This window comes from Enoplosus armatus, chromosome 15 (assembly GCF_043641665.1).
Source record: "Enoplosus armatus isolate fEnoArm2 chromosome 15, fEnoArm2.hap1, whole genome shotgun sequence".
In the NCBI taxonomy this organism is placed as follows: Eukaryota; Metazoa; Chordata; class Actinopteri; order Centrarchiformes; family Enoplosidae; genus Enoplosus; species Enoplosus armatus.
In genome coordinates this window covers 13,234,520-13,246,715 of record NC_092194.1, presented here as the reverse complement: position 1 = coordinate 13,246,715, position 12,196 = coordinate 13,234,520, and the positions used below count along the sequence as shown (strand labels likewise).

The 12,196-nt window shown below is 41.9% G+C and overlaps 1 protein-coding gene across 1 annotated transcript in view; it reads left to right on the top strand.

The window, feature by feature from the left end:
* pacrg (PARK2 co-regulated) overlaps positions 1-12,196 on the top strand; it is a 119,089-nt gene that overhangs the window by 35,632 nt on the left and 71,261 nt on the right. The gene's annotated exons all lie outside the window — the stretch shown is intronic.

The following is a 12,196-nucleotide window of genomic DNA, read 5'->3' as shown; positions in this document are numbered from 1 at the left end:
AATGACACAAATGCCAATTAATGTAAATGACATAAATGGCAATTAACCTACATGCTTATCAGTGAAACACAGACTTGGTAAGGACTCTCTTGGGCTGGCTGCGCTTTTTTAGAAACTGCTTGTTCACTTGTGGAATATGTCCGGATTAAACCGTCTTTACACAGCTGACTCGGCTAAAAATTCCATAGGAGACTGGATAGAGTGAAATGATCGATTTCCACAAACATTCAACACCTTTCTTGTAACTGATATGATCATCTTTACATTGTGGGTGGGGAATATCTTTATTTGATTTGATTTTGATGAAGTGATCTCTCCCAGAGATTAAAGATCTCACCATTGATATTTTTAGTTTTGCTAGCCAAACTGAATTAATCAAAGCCAGATTATTATCAAGCTAGCTTTCATTGTATTTTTTCTTCTTCTTTTTTTCATTGTTTGCGCTTTTCTTCAGGGTTTCTTATCAGGTGGTTCGAGTCTGAATATGTTATCCACTTACCTTTTCCTGTACATATGTACAGTATAAATCAAAAATTCGAATATTACTACATATAAATGTCATACTTTTTTTAGATACTGTCTGTCAAGAGTATAATAGGCTCATGGATCCGTTAAGGGGGGTCCCAACATTATTTTTGTTTTTGCTCATTTGATTATGACACACTAAATATAGTGTATATCAGTCACCTTATGTCTTCTTTTTTTAAATGTAATAATAATAATATTAATGATATTAATAAAAAAAACAGTAATCCAAGTAAAGAACAGGGCACTTGATTGTGTGAAATTGTACTTTTATGCTGAAATGATTTTAGTTGGCATACGTGTCTTGATTTTGTTTGTCATGAGTGGGTTTTAAGGGACAAAAGGGTGGTTTCTGATTTAACCACAGAGAATATTAGATACTGTTTAAACATTTATTTTGGTGTAAAAAAAATGCCCCAGAAAATTAGAGAAGCAGACAGTCTTAACTCTCACTGTTCCCAAATGTGGGAAATAATACAATGTCTGCAGTGACTGACTTAGCTTGCCCCAGAGTTTATTTTTATGCTGTTTGAAATTGAACGGGTGTAAACCCAACAAGATTAAAAAGCTTTAATCTTGGACCAGCCATATAGATTAAATTTGTCAAACAAAACCACCACAAAAGGCATGTATATAAAAAAAGAAGCAAAAACTGAAATCACGCTTAAAATTATCCTTTAAATGATGAGGCCTCTAAAAGACTGTCTGCTGAAGAAGTCACAGCATGGTAAATGTTCTTCCCTGTTGATGGCTGCAAAAAATGTCTCTGGGGCACAAAGTGCTCTGAGCGTGTTGTCAAGGGAATATTACTGCAGTGTTGTGATGTGTTTTTATTCTGTCAGCTTCATCCCCAAGGGCAGGAGCCCCACTCACAACTATGCTGCCTGCTGGTTCACTTCACCAGAAATGCTTCGACATATACAACTCATAGACACGCAGACACAAACGAGCAGAGACACAGACACCAACGCGCACACACACACACACACACACACACACACACACACACACCATCACCTTCAGAAAGTTGAGTGCTTGCAGTCGGAGCCAAGTTAAATGCTGCTTTGCCAGTCCATCTCTGCGTCCCCTCCCTCCTCTGCTCTCCTCCCCTCTCCTCATCTCTTTGACTCGCAAGGACAAGGAGACCCACCGTACAATGGGACACCATTTATCACCGCAGGAACAATTACTGGAGACATTTCATTGTCAGAAAATTTCAAGCCAATTCTTCCCCCCATCTCTCTCTCTTTATCTTCCTCCTCCCGCTCTCTCTCTCTGTCTTTCTTTGTTGCCCTCCTGCCATCCCCTCCTTTTTCTCCCTTCCTCTACTCTGCCTCTTTGCATGGCTCCCAGTCAGCTCTATTGCAGGTCAGACTCCCATTAGCCCGAGCCCATCACTATAGATTACAGCACAGAGGCGGTGGAGAACTGTATTATATCTCATCTAAAGGGCCCTGACAGACTTTTCTCCCTCTGTTTTTAACAATGGGATCCTCTTTTTCACAAGGAAAGGCATGGAAAATTGCCTCTGATACTGTATCTCAAACCCTGTGCTTTAATGAAGCTTTTCAACATGGCATGGTGTGAAGCTGAAGGAAGAGAGTCAGTTTCCCAATCTCTGTTTGATCACACAGGCAGCCTCAGTAAAGCACAGCAGAGCAGGGAGGGATTTAAATGCCAAATACGTATCAGATATGTAATGTGTTGCTTTTGCTTGGGCTTTCCTCCCCGACAGTTTTGATTTGCTTTTTCAAATGTGTGCCTCCGTGTCTGCACAACAGCATTTTTGAAAGTGGGGTAAAGTAAATGTTATACACTCATGAGTCACTTGGCGCTGAAAGCCTCCACCGTAAAAAAGGGGGAATGAACCATACAGCTACATTGCGTCACCAACTGAAAAGGTCTGTATGAGTCTTTGCTCCCTTTGCCCCAAACCGGCAAGTCTGAAAATACTTAATTTAGCTCTTGACTGACCTGTGCTTTGCCTCTATACTACTTCAACTTATTTACAAATATGTCAAAACTGAATCCGGAATTGAAGCCCTGAGACACATACTCCTGTGTTTAGGTGGCTCTCGTTCTCCCTTTATATTTCATTGCATGTCATTTGTGTCAAAGCAATATTTGGTTTTGACGTGGCAGTGAAATGCGTGTCAGCAGATAAGCAGATTCAATCAAGTGTGAAGCAGCACCTCAGGTTGCCTGCATGGCATCCTTGACATCCGTCAGTGCCGAATGGAAATGGGCTCTTGGTGTCAAATGTGCTCTGATTTATCCGCAAGTGCTGATATGATCACTATTAGATCGTTTTTAATGACTAATGACATTTGAAAAGTGCTTGGGTCTGTGCTGAGGCATAGAGGGCAAATTACCTCGCCCCACTACAGTGCTGTGTTCTCCCTGTGGTGATAGCAGCAGGTCTAAGTCAGTTATGGAATCATGTATTGAGTATATATGTGCCATTTGTGTCACTGAGCAAGCTGGTAGGAACACCCCAAGGCAGTGCCTGAGGGTAGATCAGATGCTATGTGTCATTGTTGTATTTATTACATAATTTAGCATTTTGAGCCAGGTCCGGACTGCAGTGTTATTGGCACATTGGAAAAATCTGTAATTAAACTAAATTAATTGTAATTTTACAATTCTTTCTTTGTGTTTTTCTTGTGCTTTGCAGTAATTCCTTCCCTGTTTGGGAAACAGGCTTCATGTTTTAAACTGACCCCTTATTTTGTAAACTACTAGCATCTTTTTTTGCTGCGGTCCACTCCACCCAAATGACATGACCGGTTGGTACTGTATGTGTGAAGGTTGCCAAGGGAGAAAGAAAGGAGGGACAGGGGAATAAGAGGAGAGGAAGAAAAATGTAAGGTGATGTAGAGACAGAATGGAAAGTGTGAAACAGCTGACAGATAGTGAGAGGAATATTATGCATCTGGACTGTCTCTTGACTTTTGGAGAGGGTCACTTAGCTCTAGGAGCCACAGCTGGTTTCAGCAGCAGCCAGACACCCTGGGGAACTCTCAGACATACCGACGGGTCTGTCTCTGTAATAACTCTGTGCTGACATGGGTTAAAAAGGGCCAGAGATATAGAGGGAATTATAGATCTGGCATGCCTATACAAGTGAGTGGAGATAGAAGTGACCGTCTGTCTCATGTGTACACTGAATACTAGAGAAGAAAAAGACAGAAAATAAAATTGAGTACAGGCTGTTACATTCAACACCTGCCTCTTCTACTTTCAGCATACAGCATACAGTACTTTAACTCGTCGACATTTCCAGTACTATTCAGTGAAACTACCTTAACCTTTAGGCAGATTTAATACCGAAGTTGCCAGACAGTGGAGACTTTGGGCTTTGTTGCAGTACTGTCTTCCTTGTAGCTCTTTTAATTTCCATCTCAGCAACTGAATCCAAGAATAGACACACAGACCACAACCACAGACAATCCATACAGAGTTTAATATCACTGAGAGGGCTAGAACAATGATTTAGAACCACTAAATAGATGCTCCACATAATCAACTTTGCATATTTGATGTGAGGCGCTCTCCAGAGTGGGCTGGCTTTCAAATGTAAATTTTGCCTGCAAACTTAAATCATTTAGAGCATTTTACTTGAAGCGTATCTTTGACAACAATAAATCACAAGGTTGCTGCATCCATTAGCAAATTGGCTATGCAGTAGATGGGAGAGAGAGGCAGAGCGAGAGTGTGCAGCGGCGGTCTTTTATAATCAACAGTAACAGTTTCAGAGCTTTAGTAGCCAGACACTGCGGCACACGGACACCCATAAACCTCTGGTCACATACATCACAACAATAGGCTCATTGATTGGCTAGCTAGGACAGTGGGTGGGAGGCCCGGGCTTTAAGTGATGCATGCCACAATCAGCTTTGAAGAGCCTCTGTTCTTTCTGTGAACCTATCGCACTCATAGCCCTCTCTGCATGTCCATGTGATGCCCGCGACAGATCTTTCAATGGGCGTCCTTCATGCCTCACAGTTTGCAGCCTGCACACACTTGCTGTCTGCCTCTGCTCTGCATCTCATCCCCATTCTGTCAGTCTCTCTCTCTCTCTGACACACACACACACAGACACACACACACACACACACACACACACACAAACACACGCACACACACACACACACACACACACACACACACACACACACACACACACACACACACACACACACACACACTCACTCACTTTTCAAGACACTGGCCTTGTCTCTTCTCTTTGGTTTCATTTGAAGAGTTTTATTGTATTTGGATAAGTGCAGGCTACAGTATGTCCACCCTTTTCAGAAACACGTATTAGACAGAAAAGCCGGTGCTTTCATGAGCACAAAGAGAGAGACAAGAGGAGGAGAAATGGGGCCAATTAGAGGCCTGGAGCTAGCACTGTCTTGTGATACTGCTGGTCTGGGCCAGAGTGTGTTTTTGTGTGTGTGTGTAGGTGGTTTGTCTGCAGGTTCCGTACGGGAGGTGATGAGTGAAAAAGAAAGACCAGGAAATCCATTATTTCTATTTTGGTATCCAACATTACTGGAAGCTGGCTGAAATATGTATTATGGAAATGACTGTAGGGGTTTTTCTAGCCCAAAGGCTTTGCTTCCGAACCCTCTTTTCCTCTAGTGATCAGATATGATACCAAAAGGTGGATTCTGGGGGGTTTAGTCTCCGTGTCTTTATGCCATGTCTGTGTTTTATGTTAAAACTGTCAGAGACACTGAGTGGGTATTGTCTGCTTAGAACAGCAATGTATGTACCTCTTCCAAATGCACCAGAAATGTGTTATATAATTTCTTTGACTAATTCACTGTGGTATAAGAATGCAAAGGAGAAGACGAAGTATAGAAAATCACGCTCGTCCTTTTTTCACACCGTGGTTTGCACAGTCAAATCGGACTGCCCAGCTCTACATTCTGTATGATCAAAGTTAGCAGATCAAACAACTCAACTGGCAGACAAGTGAGTTGCCTATCCTAAGGCTTCAGGAAATGTGGCTCAAACCTTGCAATTACTCTGGGAACATTTCTAACTGCTCACGGGAGAGTTGTTAAAGGGGTTGACCAACAATATTTGTCGTCATTGTTTGAGTAGAGAAGCTCGTACGCTGTTATAGCTCTTTGTTGACTTGTTCCTGCGCCCTCCCTGAATTCACACACTACGTATCTTTACAGCCCTAACCACATCCCTGCTAATTAACAGGACAATAAACATGCTGGCTCCCATTAACTGTAGCGGCCGCTGCATATTTCCCCAGACAGTGTCTGACTGGTAGATAGGGGCTCTCTCTACTGCACAATATGTTAATCAGCCTCCTTCATCTCAAGCTCTCCATCTTCTCTCTCTGTCTTCAAAGTCAAGTAGGGGACCCTCTTCCCTCCCGTCCCCAGGCCCTGCCCTATCTCTATCTGCAGGTAGCTTAATCTATCTTCACTGGAGAGCTTTGCCACATTACTGGGGTGCTCGCCAACCAATTACTATCCATTTCAAGTGGAGGGCTCATCAGGTTGGTGTCACTACGGAAAAATGCCCACGTCCTCTTGACCTTTTGATTGTCCTGATGCATCAAGTGCAAAGGCAAACAAGAGAAGTGGTGAGTGGGTCTGTCAGGCTTAGGGTGACTAACTCATCATTATCAACCAAGAAGTGGAACAGTGTAGCCATCCTTAAAATCTGTGCTGAAAGTGCAAGGGAGTGTGGCACAGCTCTGAAAACACTTTGGGCTTTATGTGGCATGGAACCTCTTTATTTCGGAGGGGAGCGTATGGCAGTAATCCGACCTGCAGATAATAAGACCCCATGTCATAAATCCTCTCAGAAAACTAAGGCAGTTAGGCTCATATTTGCACATTCCGTCAGGGCATGCACTGTTTGCTGCTCAGAGGGGATTGTCTCCTTTTCTTTTCCTTTTTTTGTCATAACACTGAAACTCATAAAATAGTCAAACTCTTTAAAAATCAGCTGGCCTCATATATAGAAAGCAGACACCCACCCAGCTTCCAACGTAGCTCAAGTGCGAACACCGTAAACAGAGATTGTCCCTTAGAGAGCGAGAGTCAGGAGCATTATCATAAGCAACTGTCAAATTGTGTCTTTGCATTGTTAAGTAGAGAGAAAAAAAGAGCAAACCATGATTTAATTAAAGCTAGACTGAGGGCACAGGAGGAATAAAAAAGAAAGAAAAGAAAGAAAAAGAATAGAAGTTAATAAAGTAGCATGAGTGAGTATGTGTGTGTTATTGTCGGGCCAGTTGCAGAATTAATTTTTTACCTTTGGGCGGTTAGAACAGCGGTGGGCGATGTGTGTGCCCAGCTGCTGGTCTGAGACAGCAGTAGTTAGGCATGCCAATCTGGTGGCCTCTTTCAGCCTGCCAGTCAGCCCAGATCTTCAGGGCTCCCCGCTAGCCCCCTCTGCTTTGCTGTGCTCTGGCAGAAGAGCTAATTAAAACAGGGCTAAATTAACAACACATTCACAGGCTAGCCTGCCTCGCCTGTTTGACTCCCTCCTCCCAGGCTTTTTTTCTCTGTACCTCAGTACACAAACACACACACACAGACACACTCCTCCCTTTCCTCATCACCCTATATCTCACTGTAGCTTCCTACTGTGGGAACATGTGTTTACCTTAAGGGGTTTTATGGCAATTACACTCCTGTGCTCTCTCTGCCTGTTTTATTTTCCATTTATGTGTTTATTTAATTGGCATTCAGTGTGCTGTAATTCTATTAGTTCCTGAAAAGGTCAGGGTCATAGGGGATTGGCTTCTGGCAGACTCGCTTGTGAAACACATAACACTCAAACCGTTCCATACATACTGAGAGATAATTAAAACGGGCCATGGTAGAACTTACTTCACGACCTTTTAGGAAGACAATTTAAAAAAAAAAGCCAAACCCAGCAGTACTAACAGGAGCTCTGGATTTTAATCAATTTTGTAAAATGTAGTTGGAATATAAATATTAGTTCCCACTGTCTACACAGAACAGAAGGTCTGAGTTAATTTTTATTCATGATTTCTCTATCAAACGGTAACATAGTTGAATTAAAGATTATTAAACATCATTACATAACAGAGTGCTTGGGCACTTTCAGAGACAGTTTTCAATAATTATATTTTCTTATGAGCAACCACCAGCCCTATTTGCAGCTACTGTTCCTTGGTAACCGCATTATCCTGAGATAACAATAAATATAATTGTTGGACGGTAATAACTGACTGCTGTACACATTGCAGAGTCTGAGTCACTGAAAAAAGCCTTAATGCTGTCACAGCGATGTTAGCTGTAAATCTCTCTGAGATTGTGTGCAGTGGGGCACCTTTCTGCTGTCAGGTCATCGTCCAAATTACCCAGGAACTTTGAAGTATTTAAATTTTAAACTTCCATAAAGTGGCCTACATGGCTCCAGCTGCATTTGGCTGTTAATAATGAATGAAGACGAACAGATCAGCATGTGTAATGGGAACTTGGCTGGAGACATGGCGTGAGCTGAGTGGGTATTTCAGAGGATCTGTCAGCATGTCTGCTGACCCCGATGTGCAGTTTATTAAAATTATGCAAGATGAGATGCAGACACTTGATGGAGCCAAGACTTGACAAACCTTCAGTGTGTTTGTGTAGCTACGTTAGTGCAGCGTTATCATTCAAGCTTTAACGTAAACGTAAGCACAGATTTCTCAGCTTTAGACTCACATCATTAACATATTATGTACATATTATTGTCATAAGTGATTTACTCGGAAGATGCACTGCTGACTCTTTATTTTTCAGTTCATGGTTATACATATTTGTATGACACATAAATTGTATGATGACCACTGAGCAAATGCCGACTAGCACAGGTGAATAATAAAAAGTAATACATTGATAAATGATGGACCAGTGAACATTTTTTTAGTGGATTTAGTGGACTCTGACTCTCCACCCCATTCACAGCAATATTCTGTAACTAAAAAGTCACATATTCAATGGATGGAGTTCGATGGAATTTTTTAAAATATATTTTTTGCATCTCTGCCACCTTCACCTTTTTTACTGACAGTCTTTTCTTTTCTCCATCATCCACCTCTCTCTCTCTGCGGATGGTGCTGATTATGGTTAATTATGTTGATGAATGGTAGTGCTGAGGGTACTCCATCAGCATTTCATAATCTGTCTTCTCTCTCTGCTCTTTATCACGACTAAGCTGAGACAGTGTGCAGGATCGTTCACATGGAGATACTACTCAAATACTCTTACATGTCAGACTTGAACTCAGGTCTCTCTGCTGAACACCGAGAGGATACAGTCTTTATGTTTGTTTGAAGTGTTTGCAGATGAATTCAAATGGAAGTATGTAAAAGCCTGTGGACATGCTGCTCTGCATGTTGGTTAACAGCTACAATTTAGACAAGGGCTCGCAAAACTCCTTTACTTTGAAAAGACTTTTAGTCATGGCACTACATCTGCCAATGCTGTTGTTTGAGTTTTTTTTTTATATAGTGCAGGCTTCACCATAAAACCTCTTTATTTGAAGAGGATACCTTATTTTTGATAATAGCACCTGCAGTGAACATTTGGTCTTGTTTCTATTTTCTGCAGAATTGAGATAGATTTCAGTGCTTTTTTTCTAGTTTCTTGTTAGCAGTAGTAGCAGTTTTCTTGTTGTTGTGTAATGTTACTGCTGAGGGAAAATATTGCACTACACACACTTAAATGTGATAAACCTAGACTGACAGTCCCTTGTGATTGTGGTTAAAAAAGAATAGTCATAACTATTCATTCTTAATGATCTGTTCTTAGTTCACAACAACGTCTCCTTTTGTAGTCTTTCTTACAAAACCCTTGCAGAAACTGCTTGCTTTTTTAGTGGGAACACATAGAGAGTGAATAAATTGCAAGCAAGCCATGCTGCTATTTTAGAGTGGACTGGGTCCTCCTCTGACATTGCTCTTGAATGTGCACTCTAACATTCAAGCAAGGATTATGCCCCGTCCCCAACCCGCCTCTCACTTAATTGGCTTAGATGAATATCTAAAGAGCTAAAGCTGGGTATAAGCCATGCAATTACTAGAGTGCTGTTATTGAATTTACATGAATGCCACGGATACTGATTGTGTGTCATAAACAACCTTTAAATCATAGCCCATATATGATGGATACTTTACATACTGTAAAATGTTTATTTATAGAAGAGGGAGCAAGAAAGTGGGAGACGGTGTGAGAAAATTGCCCGAAATTCAATATGCTGGGCAATTATCATGTGTAATAGCCTGTAAAATCCTAATATCTATTCAGCCACTTGGAAAGGCACAAGAAATGGCCTGACCACTTAGCCCACTCTCTCTGGCCCCTTCCTGGCTATGACAGACGGCCCTGTCTGGAAAGCAGAAATAAATAATATAAGCCATATTTCATTCAAAGGCCCCTCCATGTACCCTCATTCTTTCTGTTTAACTGACTTTCCCCCCTTTCCTTATCCTTATCCGATTTCGCGAGAGCCATATTGGTGATTACTCTGGTGAATCAGCAGAGGTAATGGGGACTGCATCCTGGAGGCAAAATGCCCTGTGAGGGTGTCATTGTCCTGTTTTCTCACTGCTCAGTCATATTTATTACCAGGGTTTGGAACTAGCTGAATGTGAATTTGGGACCTGTTGAGCTTCATTTGACATTGTTGTGCATACCAAAAACGCCTTGTTATTCATGCCTTATTACAGTTTATGGCAGTACATACAGTTTATTATGGTTTAATATCTGAAAAAAAATAATACACCAACAATCAGAACCAGAATTCAATAAAAACAAGGATTGAAATAAGAATTTATTAAATCGGTCAAAAATCTCTCCCATAACCTGTGTGTCTCTCTCCTGCAAATAAAAGATCAGAAAAGAATAACATAGGTAGAAAGTGAGGTGGCAGACTGTGTTGGTGGTGTGGTGGACACGCGTTGGGCTTTATATTTATTCATTTGACACTTTTGTCCAAAATGTACTTTTTTAAGAAGAGCTAGAGAAGGATCACGAGATAGAGAGATAAAGAGGTAGATCTTCAACCGATTTTTGAAGCCAGAATTGGATTGGATTGGATTGATTTCCTGCCTCGCAGTGACGGTAGGACTAGTCGTCATTCACTTGCAGATTGTAGTGAACGAGAAGGGTCATAAACATGAAAGACGGGATTTAGGTAGGTGGGTGCTGTGCTCGGGGCCACCCTGTAGGCATTAGTGACTTGAGCTTAATGCAAGCTGTAATGGGGAGCCAGTGAAGGGTCATGGAAAGTGGAGTGACATAAACTGTCTTTGGCTGGTTGAAGATCAGACGTACTGCTGCATTCTGGACCATTTGCAGAGGTTTTACTGTGAATACTGGCAGTCCTGCCCCAGGGCGTTACAGTAGTCAAGGTGAGAGATAGTCAGGCCGAATGATACGTCAGATAGGACCTGAGAATGCTGCATACATACATTTCTCACATGCTACGTCTTTTGATCCTAAAGTAAAATTGCTCTTTTCCTTTCCCATCACTCGTCTATGGGAAACATTAGAGGCTGTGTAAACTTGTGTGTGCGGGTCTGTGTTTGTGCATGCATGCATCTTTTACATATACTTGTGTGTTCATGTATGCACCTACAGTGTTTGCAATAAACATGTCAGAGGCATACCCATCTTCATCTCCTAGTTGTTCACTTTGTCATCTGACAATGCCTGTCAAATGTCTCCACAGGATTTCCTGAAAACTAAATCTCCCCACATCTTTCACACCAACAACAGCAACAAAACAGCAACAGCAACAGCAGCAGCAGTAGCAAACAAAAGCAACAATAACTGTTTTCTTGTTGGCATGGCTTGTGAACATAAAGAGTGCTACAACATTACAAATTGATGGTACAACAGTTCAGCAACATTTACTTTACTGCATATTTGCTGTGCTACCACCAATCATATCTAGTCACCCTTTCACCCTCACTCCCCCCTGTATCATATTGGCAAGCTTCCCGTCTGTGTATGAGATGACAACTGTACTAGTGCCATTTATCTGCCTCAAATCTCTCTTCCTGGGGCAAACCAGAGATTGCCTGCTACCAGGAATGACAGAGGGACTATTTCCTCATTTGCTGTCCTCACCACTTAGAGCCCAACCACCACCTCCACCGTCATCTTCCCAATATGTCACATCTGAAAGGAGCAGGGAGCACTTGCCACCTCTGCTGGAAGATTTCCCCATACTGTGGCACCCTGATAAGCTCTGACTTACTTCCTCCATGTGGGTCAGAGAGACTTGGAGACACACGGCTCGTAGTATTGCCTTTTGTAATTACATCTGCTTCACTGCACTGTTTCTGCTCCCCTCACTCTCTCCTTCTTCCAAACAGGAAGTAGATTTGTAGGTGTCTGCATGTGTGTGTCTGTGCGTGTGTGTGTGTGAACAACCGTAATCCCCATACACCATCTTTGGGCACCAGCTATTTTTCTTACATCCAGGCAAACAACATTAAATGGAAGAAAGGCTTTTGTCCTCCCAAGTACATATATCTTTGTATATTCTCTCCATCCATTGTAATGCCACCCACCACCTGCTGTAATGGATCCCCGACTGTGACTACACACTCTTCAAGCTGGTGGATTCAGACTGCAGAATTTATTTATCCATTTTTCTTACTACTTTTAATGGAAAA